This window comes from Pelobates fuscus, chromosome 10 (genome assembly GCF_036172605.1).
Source record: "Pelobates fuscus isolate aPelFus1 chromosome 10, aPelFus1.pri, whole genome shotgun sequence".
NCBI classification, from domain to species: domain Eukaryota; kingdom Metazoa; phylum Chordata; class Amphibia; order Anura; family Pelobatidae; genus Pelobates; species Pelobates fuscus.
In genome coordinates this window covers 43,416,302-43,438,646 of record NC_086326.1, presented here as the reverse complement: position 1 = coordinate 43,438,646, position 22,345 = coordinate 43,416,302, and the positions used below count along the sequence as shown (strand labels likewise).

At 43.5% G+C, this 22,345-nt stretch overlaps 1 long non-coding RNA gene across 1 annotated transcript; it reads right to left on the bottom strand.

Annotated features, from left to right (window-relative positions):
- Positions 1-10,309: 10,309 nt before the first annotated feature.
- Positions 10,310-15,780, bottom strand: LOC134575647 (uncharacterized). Its single transcript, XR_010085713.1, has 4 exons — positions 15,734-15,780; positions 14,764-14,927; positions 14,016-14,175; positions 10,310-10,392 (listed from the first exon to the last, which is right to left on the bottom strand). It is a non-coding gene; the product is annotated as an uncharacterized LOC134575647 (long non-coding RNA).
- Positions 15,781-22,345: the final 6,565 nt, after the last annotated feature.

Sequence of the window (22,345 nt, the reverse complement as noted above, 5' to 3'; positions counted from 1 at the left end):
TCAATGCAGCTAGATTACTGTTGCGCCTTAGACAGGAGAATCGAACACTTGTGGACTATGCACTAGAGTTCAGGTCTTTGGCGGCAGAAGTTAAGTGGAACGAACAGGCTTATATAGATGTGTTTCTGAATGGGTTATCAGATGTAATTCTTGACGAGGTCGCTACTAGAGAACTCCCTGAGAATTTGGAGGATTTAATTTCTTTTATATCTCGTATTGATGAACGCATAAGAGAGAGGCAGAACACTCGAGATAGGACCCGTAGACCCTCCTTTAAACTAGCGCCTACCTTTCAAAATTCTGAGTTCGAGGACTTACGTATTTCTGAACCTATGCAGATAGGCAGTACTCATCTCACAGAGAGAGAGAGACAGTACAGAAGAAGGGAGGGTTTATGTATGTATTGTGGAGTCAGAGGACATTTACGCCTAAATTGTCCTAATCGTTCGGGAAACGCTCGCACCTAAGTTTCTCTAGAGGACAGGCCTTGGGTGTTTCTACTTTGTCCTCTATTCACAACTACAAAGAGTTCAGGCTTCTGTTACCCGTTTCTTTGAGGTGGGAGAAGGGAGTAGTAAAGACTATGGCACTAATCGATTCTGGAGCTGCTGAGAGCTTTATAGATCAGGGTTTTGTTGCCAAGCATGCTATCCCATCCCAGTTAAAAGAGACACCACTGGCTGTTGAGGCCATCGATGGTAGACCGTTACTTGAGCCTGTTATTTTCCATGAGACCATACCGATTAACTTAACTGTTGGCATCCTACATAAAGAGGATATATCCTTAATGCTCATTTCTTCTCCGTCTATTCCCATAGTCCTGGGGTACTCCTGGTTAAGGAGACACAACCCTATTATTAATTGGGAGTCAGGGGAGATAGTTTCGTGGGGAAAGAATTGTCAAGAAAAATGCTTGCGGAAGGTCTTACCTCTCGGATTAACTAACACATCGACTACCTCTGACAATCCTACAGAGACACAAATCCCGCCTCAGTATCTAGATTTAAAGGCAGTATTTGACAAAAAGAAAGCCGATACCTTACCCCCACACAGGTCCTTTGATTGCAAAATTAACCTACTCCCTGGTACCATGCCTCCCAGAGGTCATGTATACCCATTATCTACTAAAGAGAACTCAGTTCTAGAGGAGTATATTCACGAGAATTTAGACAAGGGATTCATCAGGAGGTCCTCCTCCCCTGCCGGGGCTGGATTTTTTTTTGTTAAAAAGAAGGATGGTTCTTTGAGACCTTGTATTGATTATCGAGGCTTGAATAAGATAACCATTAAAAATGCCTACCCGATTCCCTTGATCACCGAACTCTTCGATCGTTTGAAGGGCTCTACAATTTTCACCAAGTTAGACCTCAGAGGGGCATATAACTTGGTGAGAATCCAGCAGGGACATGAGTGGATGACGGCATTCAATACTCGATATGGTCACTATGAATATACTGTTATGCCTTTTGGGTTATGCAATGCGCCAGCTGTATTCCAGGATCTGATAAATGAGGTTCTTAGGGAATTTCAGCAAGATTGCGTCATTGTATACCTAGATGATATACTCATTCATTCTAGTGAGATTGAGACTCATCACAAGCAAGTCAGGAGGGTTTTGCACAAGCTTCTCCAGCATGGCTTGTACTGCAAGTTGGAGAAATGTAGCTTTGATCAAACCCAGGTAACCTTTCTCGGCTATGTGATCTCTGGAGAGGGATTTAAGATGGATCCGGATAAGCTCCAATCCATTCTAGAGTGGCCTTTACCCAAAGGTCTTAAAGCCGTACAGAGATTTATTGGGTTTTCTAATTATTATAGGCGCTTTATTAAGGGCTACTCTTCCATTATCGCACCTATCACTAATATGACCAAACAGGGTGCTGATACTAAGAATTGGACTACTGAAGCTCTCCTTGCGTTCAAAACTCTCAAGGAGCTTTTCGCTTCCGCTCCAATTTTAGTTCACCCCGACACTTCTCTGCCTTTTCTACTTGAGGTAGACGCATCAGAGACTGGTTTAGGTGCTGTCCTATCTCAAAGGTTGGGGGTTGATAAACCATTACATCCATGTGGATTTTTCTCTAAAAAATTGACCGGTACTGAAAGCAGATATGACATTGGTGACAGAGAATTACTAGCGGTTATCAAGGCTTTGAAAGAGTGGAGACATTTATTGGAAGGTACATTACATCCTGTTACCATTCTAACTGACCACAAAAATTTGTCTTATATCGGAGAGGCTAAGCGGTTGTCCTCCAGGCAGGCTCGTTGGTCGTTGTTTCTTACCCATTTCAATTACGTTCTGACTTACAGACCTGGGTCAAAGAATTCTAAAGCCGATGCGCTATCTCGCCAATATGAGCCCTCTGCTTCAGTTGAACCACTTATGTCCTCCATTGTACCCAAATGCAATATTATTGCTAATACCAGTCTCAAAATTCATTCTCCGCTACTTGACCAGATCTTGAAGTCACAACATCTAGCTCCCGGAAACACTCCTGAGGGAAGAAACTTTGTTCCTCCTGAACTTCAACTGGAGCTCTTACAATGTTTTCACGAAAGTAAAGTAGCTGGTCATCCTGGTATTCGCAAGACATACTCTTTGATATCCAAGGATTTCTGGTGGCCTTCACTTCGAAAAGATATTGAGGAGTTCGTCGCAGCTTGTGAAACTTGTGCCAAGACTAAACTACCTCATGCATCTCCATGTGGCCTGTTACACCCCTTGGACATTCCTGAGAAACCTTGGTCCTGTTTATCCATAGACTTTATCGTTGATTTGCCTGCTTCCAAGAGACAGACTGTTATTCTCACGGTGGTGGATAGATTTACTAAGATGGCCCATTTCGTGCCATTACCTAAACTTCCGACTTCTCCTGAATTGGCGGAGATTTTTGCAAAAGAGGTTTTTCGCCTACATGGGATTCCTTCAGAGATTGTTTCTGATAGAGGCTCTCAATTTGTCTCACGTTTCTGGAGATCCTTTTGTTCTCAAATGGGCATCAAATTGAACTTCTCCTCGGCCTATCACCCTCAGTCTAACGGAGCTGCTGAACGTACCAATCAAAAAATCGAACAGTATCTGCGTTGCTTTGTTTCCGAACACCAGGACGATTGGGTCGGTCTGATTCCTTGGGCGGAGTTCGCACACAATAACCTTGTTTGCGATTCAACTCGCTCTAGCCCTTTCTTCATGAACTATGGCTTTCATCCTTCGATTTTTCCTTCGGTTTCCTCTTCTCAGGGGATACCGTCGGTTGATGATCATGTCGCCAACCTGAAGAAATTATGGGATCAGACTCGGCAAATTCTGTTACATAGTTCCTCGTTGTTCAAGAAACACGCTGACAAGCATAGAAGAGCGGCTCCTGTTTTTGTTCCTGGGGATAGGGTATGGTTAAGTACTAAGAATATTCGACTAAAAGTTCCATCTATGAAATTTGCTCCTCGCTACATAGGCCCTTACAGGGTTCTCACTCGTATCAATCCGGTTGCGTATCGCCTTGCTCTGCCACCTGCCTTACGCATTCCTAACTCTTTTCATGTCTCCTTGTTGAAACCCCTTATTTGCAACAAATTCTCCTCTAAGGTCTCCTCGCCTCGTCCTGTTCAGGTGGAGGGTCGGGAGGAGTACGAGGTAAGCTCCATCGTTGATTCCAGAATTTCAAGGGGAAAATTGCAATATCTGGTCAACTGGAGGGGATATGGTCCTGAGGAGAGGAGTTGGGTACCTCAGGAGGACGTTCATGCTTCTCGCCTTCGCAGAGCATTTCACCTCCGCTTCCCATCTCGCCCCGGTTCCTTCCGCCCGGTGGGCGTATCTGAGAGGGGGGGTACTGTCAGGGTACCTGAGGCCTCTACCTCTAAGGGAGGTAGAGACTTGGTGGTTTATCCATCCAGGCGAGCTGTTTCCTCCGTTCCTCGCGGTTCATCCAGCCACTTAAACACCGGCCGCGAGGAATCCACATCCTTTTCTAGCAGGACGCTCAATACGTGACGTCATGACGCTATCACGAGCGACCTGTCACTCAAGTGTCCGATATCCAATCGGCACTTGTCAGAGGCGTGCTTACCATCCGGAGCCAGGGTATTTAAGCTTGCTTCTCTCTTCAGCTCATTGCCCTGTCGTGGTTCTAGCTTGTCTAGTCACTCAGTGCTCTGGTATTCTAGTTTGTATTTGGTTTTGACTCGGCTTGTTGTACTACCCTGCTTCTCTGTTATCCCTTGACCCGGCTTGTCTCTCGCTTATCTGTCTTCTCGTTCCCTCGACCTCGGCTTGTCTCTGACTATTCTCTATTACTCTCGGTACGTTAGTCCGGCCATTCTAAGGCCCGGTATACGTACCTTTCCACTCTTTGTACCCTGCGTGTTGGATCCCTGTCCCGATCCTGACACCTGCCTAATATCATGCAGGTTCCCCTTGTGCTGCCAAAACATATCTGATGCTTGGAGGCATGGATTCCACAAGACCTCTGAATGTGTCCTGTGGTATCTGGTACTAAAACAGCAGATCCTTTAAGTACTGCAAGTTTTGAGGTGTGGTCTTTGTAACGGACCGTTTTGCTTACCAGAGGTTAAAAACCATTTAAGCGATATTCCCCTTTCCAGATGCACAGGCAGCAACTGTAAGCACCAATTTCCCGAACGGTAAACTCTATGAATCCTGGAAACAGCCGAACAGGAAAACCATACAAAAGGGTTACACTCCTGGCAGTCAGTATACAATCCAATTCCCCCAATAACGAGACGACACTTAGTTTTGAGGGTTAAGCAGAATCTGACTGTCCTGGCACATACAGTCTCTTTTATTCCCAATCCACAACCACAGTACAGCCCACAGGGTATTACAGAACAACCAATCAATCCGTACAATACACACAGACACTCCCACACAAAATCCTCCCCTCTGCCTGTGATCTGATCACTGAACACAATGGGTAATCTCATTATCACAGGTAGAGGAATACAGTTTTTACACAATATGTATAACTTCTAAAATATACATGTCACAAACATAAAACATACATTTTCATAAGCAGCATACTCCAAATACAAACAGATGTCAAAATCATCCAAATTGGTCCATTGATTCAAAAGATAGATCGAAGTCCTTTGTGACCAAATGAAGCATGGCTTTTCTGCCCAAAACCAGTTCCACAGAGTCTTCTATCCTGGAGATAATTGAGAAGTAATCCAATTATCTCCAAGGACAGAGGCAAAACTCCATTAGCCACATGGCAGACAAAGGACAATACAATACATAAAAATACATACTGTTACATTTATCACACAGAACATACACATTCTACCTATCCCCAGATAGCTTAGATCTGAGCGCACATTATTACCGTATGGCGCTCAGATCACATACATACAGTTCAATCGCCATGGAGCCAAAGTCTTTCATACAGTCTTTCAGTATAAGGCTGGGCTCCATGGTATAGCTATCTGGGGTAACATGGCTTTAACAGTCCGCAGAAAGGTGCAAACCAGCCTTTCTGTAGGAAAAAAGAACAGGGGCCATAGTCTAAAGGCAAGAGGCGGGCAAGCAGCCCCCTCCAAGGACATGTGGCGAGGTCGGTTTCAGCACATTTCTCCCCTTTTCCAACCAGACTAACAGGGTATCTGACCTCCTGTCGGTCAGTGCCCTTGTTTAGTCCAGCAACCCACCCACAGAACACAATTAGCAGTACAGCCCACCCACAATAAAGAGTTACTACACCTGGAGCAGTGGGTCGCTTGTCCCTGTCCAGGAGCTCCACGTCGGCTTTGGGGTTTACTGGCGCTCCGGATCGGTGGGTTGCTGAGTGGGCAGAGACCAGCGGTACTCTGCCCTGCTGCCAGCGCTACCCTGTGAGTAGCCTGGTTGGAGCTCAGTGGAGGGAATGGCGTAGTAAGCTCCTCACTCTGGACCCGGTACTACTGCTGGAGGGCACGACAGGATGTCTCCCCTTTGGACGAACCTCCCTGCTGTCAGAGGACAGGGCCGACCATCCCTTGCCTCTGGGAGGCATATGCAGAGACCACGGTCCCATCTGCACTGGTGTGGGGCTAATAATCTCCCCTTGGTGGGCTAGGCTGCCGCTGGGGAGAGGGGGTAACAAGTTCCTTTCCCTGACTCTCTCTACGCTGGTGGAGGGGGGGACCGACTGTCTCCCCTTCGAATATACCGACTGTCTTCCCCTTTGGGAAATAAGCTGCCGCTGGGGAGAGGTGGTCACCGACTTCTCTCCCTGGCACACTTTCAGCCGCTGGGGAGAGGGGGGAGCAGGTTCCTCTCCCTGACACTCTCTGCTAGTGGAGGGGGGGACTGACTGTCTCCCCTTTCAATATTTTGTCCCGTGGCTGTGGTGCAAGACCGACGGTCTCTGCTCCCTGCAGGACACTCTGCCGCTGGGGAGGAAGGACGGTACCTTCGGCTCCCTGGTATACACACTGCCGCTGGGGAGGAAGGATGACACCTTCAGCTCCCTGGGACTCACACTGCCACTGGGGAGGAAGGACGGCACCTTCTGCTCCCTGGGGTACACACTGCCGCTGGGGAGGAAGGACGGCACCTTCAGCTCCCTGGGATACACTCTGCCGCTGGGGAGGAAGGACGGCACCTTCTGCTCCCTGGGGTACACACTGCCGCTGGGGAGGAAGGACGGCACTTTCAGCTCCCTGGGATACACACTGCCACTGGGGAGGAAGGACGACACCTTCAGCTCCCTGGGATACACACTGCTGCTGGGGCGGAAGGACAGCACCTTCAGCTCCCTGGGATACATACTGCCGCTAGGGAGGAAGGACGGCACCTTCAGCTCCCTGGGATACACACTGCCGCTGGGGAGGAAGGACGACACCTTCAACTCCCTGGGATACACACTGCCGCTGGGGAGGAAGAACGACACCTTCGGCTCCCTGGGGTACACACTGCCGCTGGGGAGGAAGGACGGTACCTTCAGCTCCCTGGGACTCACACTGCCGCTGAGGAGGAAGGACGGCACCTTCTTCTCCCTGGGGTACACACTGACGCTGGGGAGGAAGGATGGCACCTTCAGCTCCCTGGGATACACACTGCCGCTTGGGAGGAAGTATGACACCTTCAGCTCCCTGGGATACACACGGCTGCTGGGGAGGAAGGACAGCACCTTCAGCTCCCTGTAACTCCTTTTTGGCCAAATCTGGTAGGAATTGCAGGTACTCTCCTACTAGTTTCCTGGCGAGCTGCATGGCTCTCTCCAGGGGGGGGGGGGAGGGGCGCACATTATTACCGGATGGCGCTCAGATCACATACATACAGTTCAATTGCCATGGAGCCAAAGTCTTTCATACAGTCTTTCAGTATACGGCTGGGCTCCATGGCATAGCTATCTGGGGTAGCATGGCTTTAACAGTCCGCAGAAAGGTACAAACCAGCTTTTCTGTAGGGAAAAAGAACAGGGGCCATAGTCTAAAGGCAAGAGGCGGGCAAGCAGCCCCCTCCAAGGACACGTGGCGAGGTCGGTTTCGCCACAGTCTTCATGGATCGGATTAGTTGTTCCAGCACATCCCAGAAAATCTCAATAAGATTGAGATTTGGGCAATTTAGAGGCCAAAGAAACACCATAAACTCTTTTTCATGTTTCTCAAACTATTCCTGGCCAATTTTTGCAATGTGGCAGGAGGCATTATCCTGCTGAAAGAGACTACTGCCATCAGGCATGTATGTGGTCTGCAGCAATCTTTAGGTAGGTGGTACATATCAAAGTAACGTCCATAGGATTCAATGTTTTCAGCAAAGTTTCCCAGTATAAAATTGCCCAGAGCGGGGGCGGGGCTGGACCGCCGAGCTGGATAGTCGCATGCACGCTGAGCTCCTGCAAGCCAAACTCAGAAACTATGATTTTCAGCACTAATACCAACCACCAGCGGCGGACCAAGAAGCAAAGGGGATACTGCATCCAGGGCGAGGCTGGCTTATCGAGCTGCAGTCCCCTGGAGGAGAGGGCATCGATGCCCCAATCGGGCCGCTGCCCCACTGTCCTGCCTAACAGAACCTGGGGCCCAAACGAATGTGGACAAGGCCCTGTTCCCCCCCCCCCCTCTGGACCTGCGGGGGTGATCCCGGTCCTCACCCTGGGGCCGAGACCGCTGTGACAGAACCCGAGCCCAGCAACACTAGCACCCTGGAATGGAGCCCAGACACCCCAGTTAAGATGGCGGACGCCATGTGCGCCGATGCCAGAGGGAGGACAAGCACTCTCCCCGAACATACAGTAAGCAAAATGACACCCGAGCGCAAGTTGGCTCGACGCCATCTACCGCAGCATGTGAATATCCGCTACGACACCCAGGCAAGACATCCACCCCCCCAGGGGCAACGCAACACCGCGGCTCCAGAAGCCAGGGAAGGCCCAAAACAGAAAGAAGAGGCGGAGCGGAGGACCGGAGAGTGCAACACATAGCAGACAATCGCCACTCGGCAACCATCGACATACCCTCCAGGCACATCGGGGAGCGGGACTCCCAGGCAAGGTACCATGCTGCACTCCTAGACTGCTTAGCGGCGCATCACAGCCAGCTCCGACGAGCCCACGACGTACAACCCCAACCGACTGGCAACCGGACCACATTGCGCTTAATGAGGACACCAACGAAGCGGAGACCAAAGCGGAATACCCACCACAACACCACCCCGATCCCCTACTGGATCAACTCCCCACAGAGATGAACTCTCCGTTAAAGTCGAAAAGTGGTGTGGGCTGACTGCCCGTGCAGGACTTCGCAGAGGGGCAAAACACAGCTCCTTTACATCTTGTCAGCTCTGACACCAACACGGACGCTACCTGCAGAACATGGACAAACATGCTGTGTATACTATGAGAACTGACCCGCAATTAAAATTGGTTTCACACATGGAAATCACCTAGCATATAGGGGCTGTTTAATGCTTAACTTGTAACCCGCTCTGTCTTTACCATGCTCAATGGTGGGAACTGTGGGGACCTGTGACTGATAATGTTTAACCTTATACTGGGGCAGGGGAGGGTTATGCTGGCTTGTCTGGATCAGGGGCTATATATACCTGTCTAAACGGATGATGCCCCAGTGGTGAACGCAGTAATTCCCGTTTACCTAGCATGCAACCATACAATTACTGCTTTAAACGTAAATATAACCGTTGATATAAGCATCATGAATATCTAGCTAGCATGTTGACCACAAACTACTGAAAACCTACAACCTATCTTACCATGTTATTGTTGCAAGCAACCGCACCCTATACCCTAAAAAATGTGCAAGATATATCAGATACCCCATGTTAATATTGTTTATTTGCATAAGCACGTGAAATGCCGTCGGGGCATCACATGCCTGAATGTTAAACTTTTCTGCACTGCAAAAATAAAAAATTATAAATAAAAAAAATTAAAAAAAAATTGCCCAGAGCATGCCTCTGCCAGCCTGCCTTTTTCCCATAGTGCATCCTGCTGCCATCTTTTCCCCAGGTAAATGATGCACACGCACCAGGCCAAAGGAAAACGTAATTTAAGACCAGGCAACTTTCTTCCATTGCTCCATGGTCCAGTTCGGACACTAATGTCCCAATTGAAGGCACTTTTGGTGGGTGAAAGTGGTTATCACGGGCACTCTGACCGGTCTGCAGTTACACAGTTCCATATGCATAAAACTGTGATGCACTGTGCGTTCTGACACCCTTCTATCATGGTCAGCATTAAGTTTTTCAGGATTTGAGCTACAATCTATGTTAATGGATCAAATGTGCTAGCCTTCTCCCACCACATGCATCAATGAGGTTTATTAGCTGTACTTCCTTGCACCACCTCTGGTAGGTATTAACCACTGCATAACGGGAACACCCTACAAGACTCGCCATTTTGGAGATGCTCTGACCCAATCTTCTAGCCTATCTCACTTCTTGACAGGTACCATTGTAACAATATAATCAATGTAATTCACTGCACCATGTCCTATCCTAGGCTGATGTATGCTATATTTTTTTTCTTTGGATTAGATTGGTTGATTTTGTGTGTTTGCTCATATAAACATGGCTCAGAATCAGTATCCGAGTTGAAAATGTATATTGTATACGTTCTTAATTTGTCATATATATTAAAAATATAATAAAATATTGGAAAAAAAGAAAAGAAAATAAATTACTAAACTGTGATTAGGGAATTTCTTTTAAATTCCACTCGACATTCCTTCACAATACATGGACGCTCACAGAATCACCACAATAAAGAAAGACCTTAGCGGACATGTATAGAATAATTGTTTGAAGATGGAAGAAAAGCTGCAAAATTTCAACCAGTCCCCTGGTGTCTTCATTTTCCACAGATCTTTCAGTTGGAACATGTGGACAAGAAGATGAAGCAATCGCAGTTTGTGTAATGGAGTCATAACCTATAGAACAGAAGAATTTCAAAATTCCAGTTCAGATTTTAAATTGTGCTTTATGGCATGGATTATTTCATGAAACACAAAAACAATATTTAAAACAAACAATAAAATCTACTGACCTACAAATAATGACTGACCTTCCAGTTTGGAACTCAATTTTTGTTTTAAATATTCTAAAATCTAGAGGGTAAGAAATCTAACACGAAATGTTGTATAAAATAATATATTTTTCAAATCAGTCTGAAAATACACTGGGCTGGGCAGAACATTCAAAAGTGATTTTAATTTTTTTTTTTTTACAGGGACCTAAATTGTGTACATGTGCCGTTGATTTTCATGCAAGAGAGTACGTATGCACGTAGTTATAATGCTTTGTTCAAACTATATAAACACCTGTCTTTTACCTGTTGTAGTTTCTCTTTACCCAAAAATACATTACTTGGGAATATTGTCTTTTGTTTTTCTTTTATGAAATGTTTATCTTGTTTCTGGTAACCCTAACCTGGCTTGTTCCAACATCTTCTGTATCCTCATTCCAGACGGTTCTTACTGTTTGCAGACAAGCTATTTCGCCTTTCTATACAGTTTAGCCCAACATTACCCACATACGCCCCTTTCTTACGCAATATGCTACCAAGGAGCTTGTCCATGCTCTAGTAATCTCTAGCATGGATTACTGTAATTCTCTCCTAATTGGTCTCCCCAGCCAGGGCCGCCATCGGGGGGTGACAACCATGACGGTTGTCACGGGCCCGGCGGTCCTGGGGGGCCCCACAATTACTCTCTGCACCTATATATAGCGATGATCGCTATATATAGGTGCAGCCGCGGGCCCCTGGCTCCCTATACTTGCAGAGGGAGCCCAGCGGACTGCAGCTGTACTTTACAGCATTTCCCTCGCTCTAAATCCCGCGAGACGTGTGGCCGTTAACCCATGGCAACGCTCCGCGTGGCGCGCACACCACATCTCGCGGGAGTGAGAGCGAGAGAAATGCTGTAAAGTACAGCTGCAGTCCGCTGGGCCCCCTCTGTAAGTATAGGGAGCCGGGGGGCCCCACAATGCCACCGGACCACCAGGGATCATGGAATCTTCCCCCTTCCCTGAACCAGGTAAGAAACAGGGAGGGGGGGAATAACAGTTATTACATTTACATGCATACACTACTAAACACACACACACACACTGCATTCACTGCACTAACACACACTCTGCATTCACTGCACTAACACACACACTGCATCCACTGCACTAACACACATTCTGCATCCACTGCACTAACTCACACTCTGCATCCACTGCACTAACACACACTGCATTCACTGCACTAACACACACACTGCATCCACTGCATTAACACACACTGCATTCACTGCACTAACACACACTCTGCATCCACTGCACTAACACACACACTGCATTCACTACACTAACACACACTGCATCCACTACACTAACACACACACTGCATCCACTACACTAACACACACACTGCATCCACTACACTAACACACACACTGCATTCATTACACTGACACACACTCTGCATTCACTACACTGACACACACACTGCATCCACAACACTAACACACACACTGCATCCACTACACTAACACACACACTGCATTCATTACACTAACACACACACTGCATTCACTACACTGACACACTGCATCCACTACACTGACACACACACTGCATTCACTACACTGACACACACTCTACATTCATTACACTGACACACACTCTGCATTCACTATGCTGACACACACACTGCATTCATTGCACTAACACACACACTGCATCCACTACACTAACACACACACTGCATTCATTACACTAACACACACACGCATTCACTACACTGACACACACTCTGCATTCACTACACTGACACACTGCATCCACTACACTGACACACACACTGCATTCACTACACTGACACACACACTGCATTCACTACACTGACACACACTCTGCATTCACTATGCTGACACACACTCTGCATTCACTATGCTGACACACACTCTGCATTCATTACACTGACACACACACTGCATTCATTACACTGACACACACACTGCATTCATTGCACTAACACACACACTGCATTCATTACACTAACACACAGTCTGCATTCATTGCACTGACACACACACTGCATTCATTGCACTGACACACACACTGCATTCATTACACTGACACACACACTGCATTCATTACACTAACACACAATGCATTCATTGCGGGGGAAGGCCGGCCAGGGGGGTAGGGGGGGCCCAGACCTTGTGCTTTGTCAGGGCCCCCAAAATTTCTGGTGGCGGCCCTGTCCCCAGCAGCCGTACTGCCCCCTTACAATCTGTGATTTTTTCTCTAATGTCTCTACTCTCACACCTCACCCCTCTGTCGATCCTTACACTGGCTTCCTGTCCCCTACAGATGTCAATTTAAAATATTAATCCTTACTTATAAAGCTCTAACCAACTCTAGCCCCTCTTACATTTCTTCACTGATTCATAGGTATGCCCCCTCTCGGTCTACGCGGTCTATTGGTGATCTTCTCCTGTCTGCTGCTCGCACCCTTACTGTAAATTTACGCCTGCAAGACTTCTCACGGGCGGCTCCTTTCCTTTGGAACAGCCTGCCTACCCCTGTCAGACTCTACCCTAGTCTTCAATAATTTAAGAAGTCCCTCAAAACCCATCTTTTCAGGATTGCTTATGGCCTCCAAGAGTAACTTCTATCTCTCAAACCTTCCTCTTGCTCTCTCCTAAAGAGCCACGCTCCACTCTCACCTCCAGTTCTGCCACTTTCCCACCATGTCTATTTGCTGTCTCCATCAATACCCTTCCTATTGTGTTTTTATACCTCACCTCCGCTAGACTGTAAGCTCAGGGTCCTCAACTACCTATTGTTTCTGTTAAATTTTGTTATTGTCTCATTTGGTAAATTCCCCTCTAATTGTAAAGCGTTTGCGGAATAAGCTGGCGCTATATAAATACCAATAATAATAACCAACCATAAGGACTGGTAAAATGTAATACTCTGCTATCCAGCTATTATGTATCCTTATTTCAGATAAAGGACAAGAGTTGAGCTGTGCAGACAAGTGTTAATATGTAACCCTACCACATTAACGGAGCCAATTGTCTTAGGTGGACATCACTTGTCTTGCACAATACAAAAAGGGACTGATTTTTTTTAATGACGTACTAATAATGGAAGGGCTTTTAAGGAAAAAAAAAAAACACAAGATTTTTGTTAAACATTATTTTATTCTGGATATGTTATATGAGTACAAAAGGTATCTATTGCTTTATAGACGTCTATACACTTCCAGAGTCTCTAAGTAAAGGGGAAGATTTTCAATATCTTGGAGATGACTTTGTTAGAGGCTAGACAAAAGTTTTAATATGTGGCCCAAAGAAGTGGTGCTTTAGTTTAACTCCTTTATTTAAAATTAAGAAAACTTTGATTCCACGTTAGTTACGATATCTGCAAAGATTTTGCCCCATCTGGTTCCCATAATTGGCAAGTAGCTTCAGAGAGTTTTCAGGATTGGCTATTGCTGTTAAGATGGGTGAAAGGAACAGTTCATTTAAATATATGTTAGATCTTACTATCTCACCTGTGAGGTTGTCCCTCATGTTCATGTTGAAGCTGGGCCCGATAGTTTTGACAGCCTGGGAGAGACCTAAAAGATCACCCCCTGTGTCATAGGTCCGTTGCCAGCGGTTAGTCATCCCAGCCTGTTTACGATTCATTCTCTCTCTGTGATTGGAAGGTGCCTACATAAAAAAAAAAAAACAACGGTCAAAATAAATGTTGTGAAATATATATATCACTGTAAAGAATCTAGTCTGGCTTCTAATTAACAATAAATAATAGCATGTCAGCTATATATGAAATTATCTCATTATATCTGACACAATTGTTTTTGACAAATCAGTCCTGACTAAAGGGACATTATAGGCACCCAGACCACTTCAGCTCATTGAAGTGGTCTGTGTGTAATGTCCCTGCCCATCTTCTTGCAATGTAAATCATTGCGGTTTTAGAGAAACTGCAATAATTACATTGCAGGACTAAGACTACATCCAGTGGCTGTCAATCAAAAAACAAACAAACATAAAACATTGTTAATTAAACACAGTATAATACTGTGTGAGATCACCACTGGGTGCATTATTTAAACCAACAGGCTATATGCAATAATATATGTTATTATATAAATCTAGATAAGCATTTACTTATAGACAAACACATAACAGTGACTTGTGTACTTTGGGAATATAATGCCATTGAAAGTTCCTGAAGACTTTATATTAAACATGTTATGTCAGGAAACGAGGTGGGAAGAAGTGCATTATTCTTACTTCTCAGCTATACTTCAACCATATCATGACTGGCAGATGGTTGAACTAAAATGGCGGAGGCTGCAAATAATATAGCATACTCTAGTCTAGGGAAGGCTGCAACATGTACATCCGAGCGCCGACTTGAAGTTAAGGGCCTGTGACTCTCTGGTGCCAGTCAATACCTTCATTAGGGAGAATAACACAGATCACATCATATGCAATACAGGATATTTAAACAACGTCTTCCCATTGATATCAAGGGTAGATCGTGAATATATCGATATTGTACAAAACAGTATCACTACACATTCACAAGTGACAGAATTTACAAACACCTACATAACATTGGCAACGTCATGGTTTTTATTCTCTAAACTGTAAAATGTGTATCATTAACAAGGCGATTGCAAGGTTTAGACGGCCATATTTTGCCTAAAAGTCACATTTTTTTTTCCTCATTAATCTACAGTAACCTGTTCAGTGAATACACCTCATTGTGTTATGGTCAGCCCTTTCCTCTCCCTATCTCTTTGTCACAAACCCTGCTTGAAAATTATGACTGAATTACCCCATAGACACTAATAATAATAATAATAATAATAATAGTATTAATAATTTTAACAATAATAATGATGCACCAAAACTGTGCCCCTGGGCTCTTGTAACTGAATAATGGAGTCAGCACATGATGTGAGCGTTAAGGGGATTTATACCGTCTACAGTCGTTTTCTATAACATTTATCCCAACATACACATGCAAAGGGTTATTCAAAGAACTGTGAAATGTTGGCCATAGGAAGTGAACTCAATGTGGATTTCATACATCTACATCTTCCAGTAATTTGGCTTTAAATCTGAAATTCAGTTTTAGTTTGTAACAATTCACACTTTAGTGTATAGCACTCACATTCAGACACACTATATACATCTCACTCCCATCAGGCACAGCCAACCCATGTCTAACATATATAATCAACCTATCACACACCTATCTCCCACTATCCATGCTAAATTGTAATCGCTGCATTGACTCCGCCCCCCATTAGAAAGCATATCCTTATATATATTCCCTGACTCCTCCCCCCACCCCCCCTTGTAATAGTCTTGGTATCTTCCAAACTCTACACCATAAATATAAAATCTGTAACATCAATTGCAAGTGTATAATCAGTAAAACTCATTAGCAAGCAGACATATATAGCACATTTCACCACAGTATTCCTTTTTTTTTTTTTTTTTTTTTTTTTAAATAAACGCTTATTACATGCACACTGAGAAAACAAAGTTTTATTCACCCAATAAATTACAGTTTAAATGATTGCGGCATTTTAAAATGAACAGATACGCATTACTTAATTTGAAGTTTGAGATAAAATGTGTTCGCTCAGAGAGTATAAGAGGGGCGGCTGCCAGAGAATCACTGAATGGACCACAGCCGCTACAATGAGCTGTAGTGGTTATGGTGCTTACAATGGCTCTTTCAGAAATTAGGTAAACAATACCACATTAATACATGCTTGGTGGCCATGGATATATAATGATGTAGTTAAAGGACCACTATAGGCACCCAGACCACTTCAGCTCAATGAAGTGGTCTGGGTGCCAGGTCCTCCTAGTTTTATCCCTACCGCTGTAAACATAGCAGTTTCAGAGAAAGTGCTATGTTTACACTTCAGGGTTAATCCAGCCTCTAGTGGCTGTTTCCATGACAGCCACTAGAGTTGCTTCCGCGATTTACACTAAATCGCACTCATTTGACGCTTCACGTCCTCAAAAAAGATCCCCATAGAAAAACATTGAGTAATGCTTTCCTATGGGCGGGTTTGAATGCTCGCACGCCTCCGGCCGCGCATGCGCATTCGGCTTCACTCGGGAGCTGACGTCGATGGAGGAGGAGAGGGAGCCCGGCGCTGGATTAAGGTAAGCAAATAAATGGTTAATTAACACTTTTTTCGCCACAAAACGGAGCCCTAATCACCGTTTAGGTGACCAGGGCCCTATAGCGTTAGGAATACATATTTGTATTCCTAACATATAGTGTTCTTTTAATTTTAATGATCTTTATCTCTAATCAGATAATGAGCTGGCACAAGGAAATATGTTTTTAAAGAATGTAGTATTAGTTTAAATATATAACAGAACATCACATCCCTGTCAGCAAAAATATCTAGACTATGGTACTTGTAAACTGCCGTATATTATTCTGGAGACATAACTTGTCCCAGCAAAATTGGTCCTGTGGGTCTGTCTCACATTATCAAATCTGTCCATCAGTTCAAATCTGCCAGTCAGGTTTCAGTATATGGAAGGACAGGTCACTAGGACCATTTACAGCAGAGGTGCCCAAAAAAGGTAGATCTCCAGATGTTTTAAAACTACAGCTTCTTTAATGCTTTGTCATTCTAAAGGCATGCGAAGCATCATGGGAGTTGTAGTTCTACCACATGTGGGAATCTACCTTTGATTTACACCCCTGATTTACAAAGGGATTTAGGTGCGCTGTGTAGATAGTCTGACTTGATTGGTAGCTGCCAGCCTTCCCGGCCACTATAGGGAGATCCTACTCATTGTATGGACTATTAAATGACCTCTTTTAGAGGTTGTTTTCATTGGCAAGTGTGCCCACCTCCATCCCAGATAGTGAGCACAGAAATTGTGCCCTTTGTGGCTTTTATCCAAATATCTGACACCCATCTTCAAGTTAACTTTGTCATGAAATTAGCTCAAAAATACAAACTCTATATATGATACATAAAATTACCAAAACATAGTGCAGTACTGTATGATAGCATATAAGCGCGTTGTTAAATGAATTGCACTCACGACCATGAAGTTATTTAGAGCACCTCAAAAAGCACCTTTGCCGATCACACTTGAGGTGCCAGGACCTCCTGCCTGCGTCCTCCTAGTTGCATCCAACAGGAATCAGGTCTCCAAATCCCGCTCAGTAGTATAAATAATTTACTGACAAAAAATAAGACAATATAAGCAAAAGGAAATAAAAGAAACCAAATTGTCTTACAGGTCCTACGCGCGTCGTTCCTATTTGGAACTTCTTTAGGGACCAAATTATAAAAACAATTAAAACTAATTTTAACAATATGCCAAAATGAAAATTTCAGCCTACCAAACTCCTGAAATTTACTTTTTGGCATATTGTTACATTTTGTTTTAATAGTTTTTATAATTTGGTCCCTGAGGAAGTTCCAAATAGTAACGAAACGCGTTGGACCTTTAGGTCTTTGACTATGCATGTAATAGTGTGTCTATGCATGTGTCTGTATATGTTTCTCTTTGACTGCGTGTCATTGTGGTGTGGTAAATTTTGGGAGGGGGTGTAATCCACGACAAATATATTGTAGTTCCTTATGTTCCATCTTCCTTTTATGGATTCTTCATTACCATTTGAGATTTCTCCTAATAGGTAATTTATTATAGAAGAGATGATAATCCTGAATCATTGAACTCCACACATAGCAACTTCATCCGATTTCCTGCCCACACAACAATAGTGAGAATCAGATCATACATTGATCATATCACCTCTAGTTAGTTTCGGCAAAGATTATATTATATTTAGACAGATATGTAGTATAAACATTGTATACTGTCTATTTGTATAAGCCAAGCCTTTGGACAGTGAGGCATCAACTCAGTGGCTTTGATGACATAGCAGATATTGCAGGCAGCCAGAGGCCTGGGAGCAGGAACCAACGTAGATTGATTTAGGATAAAGCTGGAATACCAAACTGGGCTCGTATAATATATGAGCCGGATGGCCCGGATCTGAAAACACAGGGCACCGTTTGAACTAGAAGTTGGTGCATGGAGAAATAAAAAAATTAAAAAGAGCAAAGCATTATGACTCAAAATAAAACTAGGCTCACATGCCAGGACCCACCACCCTAACTGTATATAGTTTGAGAATGTGCCAATATTTTTTGTATGTGCTAGTACAACACATGTATACCAAAACTCGGGCTGCAATTGTGAAATTAAAGATGTGAGAAAGTAAGGAAGAACTATGGTTGGGAGCGAACCGGGTGGTCTTGTCTTCTGTTTTGGATCCAGGCTTGTTGGTGACATTGTAACAGATCCAGGTAGAGAACATAGAACATTTCACCTGTTGACCGTAAAGTGCAGGTTCTGGGTACAGCACGTTCTTGTAAGCTATGATTATTATTTGAACTCTATCCATTCTAGGAGGTTCTTCTATTCTCGCGCAGTTATTTTGATTGCCAGGAGAATGGGGTTCCTTGTGTCATACTTACTTTAACTGGTGGAAAGAGATGAACAAACAGGGACAAAAATGGCCTGACTATTAGGGTTATTCAATAAAGTGAGAATTCAAAGTGAATTTAAAATTTATGGTCAAAATAACCATATTGGAAAAATGCTCTATGTCAGCTATGCTGCCAGTCTGGATACGTTGGCCTAAACTTTGAAATTCACTTTGAATTCTCACTTTAGTGAATAACCTTCTTTGAGTCTGCCTGGTAAGACAACATCAGAACCATCTTCTGAGGCTTCAAACTCAACAACTACTGTCAAGTCAGGCCAGGTCAGTGCTACCGGGAGGATGTATTGTGGTGAAAGTACAAGTCTGGTGAATGCCAAGGGAGTTTTTGGAGACAGTTCCTGGGTGAGCTCATTTGCTACTGAAACCAGGCGTTGTGAAGATTCTTTCGAGTAATTGTAGATAAACTATAATAATAATAAATAAAAACCCTAACAATCACTGGATCACGTTAAAACCATGCACCGGTTTTCCTCCATTTAGTAACAGCCCTGGATTTTGTATGTCTATCAGAATCAAGCTAATTCTCTTGCATAACTCTGTTTTATGTAACATAGTCCCAAGGATATGACAACCTTGTTTTTTGGTTGTTTTTTTCTGAAGGAAGAAATAATTCTGCATTGTGGTATTTGGAGCAATAGCAAAGGATATTGTGAAAAATTAAAAGCATGTGTACTTGCACATCTAGTGATTCACTGTCGTCCTGCAATTTTGCAAGAATACAGAATGGACATGTGACTCGTTGAATCCACATTTTAAAGAGAAAGTCATCTGCATTATGAGACACTGGAATTGATAACCAATGAACAGTGATTGGATTTATTTTGCTGTCAGTATTCTGCAATACCCATACCCCCAAGTGCCCCTATTTCGGGCCCAAATCCCTCTGTCCCTCTTTTCTAAGAGCTCAATATTGTTGGTGTATACGAGTATATTACAGAGCTCTACATCAATAATACTTCATAAAATAAAAGTGTTTCGAAATCAGTCTGTGCACATAAGATATATTGTTCAACATTTTAGTTGAATTAATTATTAGTAAGTCATCTAAAAAAGCCCCACCACTGTCCACACCCCTAAATTAAAGTGTCCGTCTTTGTCCATTTGAAATGTTGGGAAGGTATGACTATCCATTTGGTTGACTTACACTGTAAACAACACATAACTGTGAAGTTAATATGGTGGAATGATCTCCTGGACAGTGCGTCATCCATCTGCATCATATCACTAAAAATCTGCTATGGATGGAAGAGTGCAAGCGATAGAGCCCAGTGGGATGTGGCCATGTTGAATTGCTGCTGCCATTTACCAAAAGGGTTAATGAAGATTGTACAGAAGGAGCTACATTGATTCAGCTTAGCTGAATCCTGCTGTTGTTCCTGTGTTCAATCACATTTCCCTACCTTGTGAAAATCCCCTACCCTCATCACTTCCGCCTGCACCTCACACAGGTAAGCCGCCCTACACTTGATTCGGCTCACTTACGGTGGCAGTCTTAAAGGGACACTCCAAATGTCTAAAGCAGTTTGGCTTGCTGAAGTGCTTTATGTGTGAAGAGTGACCTCTTTTTTTTCATTTTACAAAAAGTGCAGATTTCAATAGAAATTGACACTTTTATCAATTAACCGTGTTACACCCCCTGGCTGTCAATCAGACAACTGGGCCGATTACTTCCTGGTTGCTTAGCTCCGTGGAGCTAAACTCAAGAGCAGCAATTGCCCAGAGCACCTGCCTTGCAAATACTTCTCATAGAGCTGCATTGGGAGGGGGGTGGGATGCTTGCCTGGATACAGACAAGAAATCTGCATCTTTTGTTAACTATTTTCAGATATACCCCCAATGAAAAAATACATAATTAAATGCATGCATATTTTTATTGCAGATATAACTACTAAATAGTGCTTTGTTTTCTCTTTAATTTGGACAGTGCAGTTTTCCTTTAAGGGGCAGCCTAAGTACCATTACCACTAAATCCTCTTATAGTAACTATTGAGCTAGCAGGCATTTGTCGTATGCACCTGATTATGTTTTAAATTATTTTCAAGCAATTTGGACACAAGCCAAGGTACCTCCAGGAGCTCAAAGAATTGGTCCCTCACTTCTCGTATTGAAGACTTTACACTTTCACATTAGCAATATCAATTTAAGTATCAGTGTCTCCCAGATTTACATGGCATTGATTTGTCGAGAGTGACAGTTTATATGCTCAGTCAAATCAATGCCATCCTAATAAACATAAATACAGGAAACTAAACTTGGGGAAACAACATTTTTTATGTTGAAAAAAGGGCAGAAAAAAAAAATTCATAATTTTACCATCTTTCTTTCCACCATTAGCCAGCATTATTTGACACTATTTGCTGGGACATACGTCATTAGATACGTCATTAGATCAGAGGTGTCCAAAAGGTAGATCCCCAGATGTTTTAAAAGTACAGCCTCCGTAATGCTTTGTCATTCAAAAGGCATTCTAAAAAATGTAGGGATATAACTTTTGAGCACCCATGCTGTAGATCTTTGTGGAACACTTTGTCCACAGAGTATGGGTCAGGGTCATGGGAAGCAGACAGAATTCTATTGATGTATACTATCCAGTTTTCCGAGACAATACTTTGAGAAAAATCTCCCAACGCACATATGGTTTTCCCCGGAGACCAGGCAAATTCTGTGGTCTGTTGACTCCAAGAGGAAGCTTATTAACTTTCTGCGTACTCCCAAATAGTTCCTCTACTGGGGAGAAATTATCCATCTTTACTATCCAAATTCATCTGTCCCTCCATTCAAAGAATTCCTCCTATAATAAAGGTGTTCCTCTCTGTCTATATATAAAGTTCATAAATACACAGTGCACTTTAGTTAACAAGTTTGGAGGATTTTTTTTCTTTAGTATTTTTCATGAAAGTCAGACATCATATTTAAAGTTTGAACACAATTTTATTACATTAACTTTTAAAATATTTTTTTAATATTGTGGAATCATCGCCTCAATTCATCAGTGAAATAATTTGTGTACTTGCTGATACTGTATATGGACGTAAGCAAGACATGTACATGGCTATTGTTTCTGTTAGGAAGGATTTGTTAATATTGGGATATGATGTATCTTGCTTTCCATGGTAATTTAATAAAGACCAAGAAATAGAGCTCTTAATTTTAATACAAACAGCATTTGTTGTGTTTTGTTACACATACGGTTTTATAGGGTATATTATATGCATATTCTGCAGTTAGCACTTAACATGGGTAGTTGGAACCTTTGGTCATTGAAAACACACTTTTGGGGTACGTTGATGTTCTGGAGTA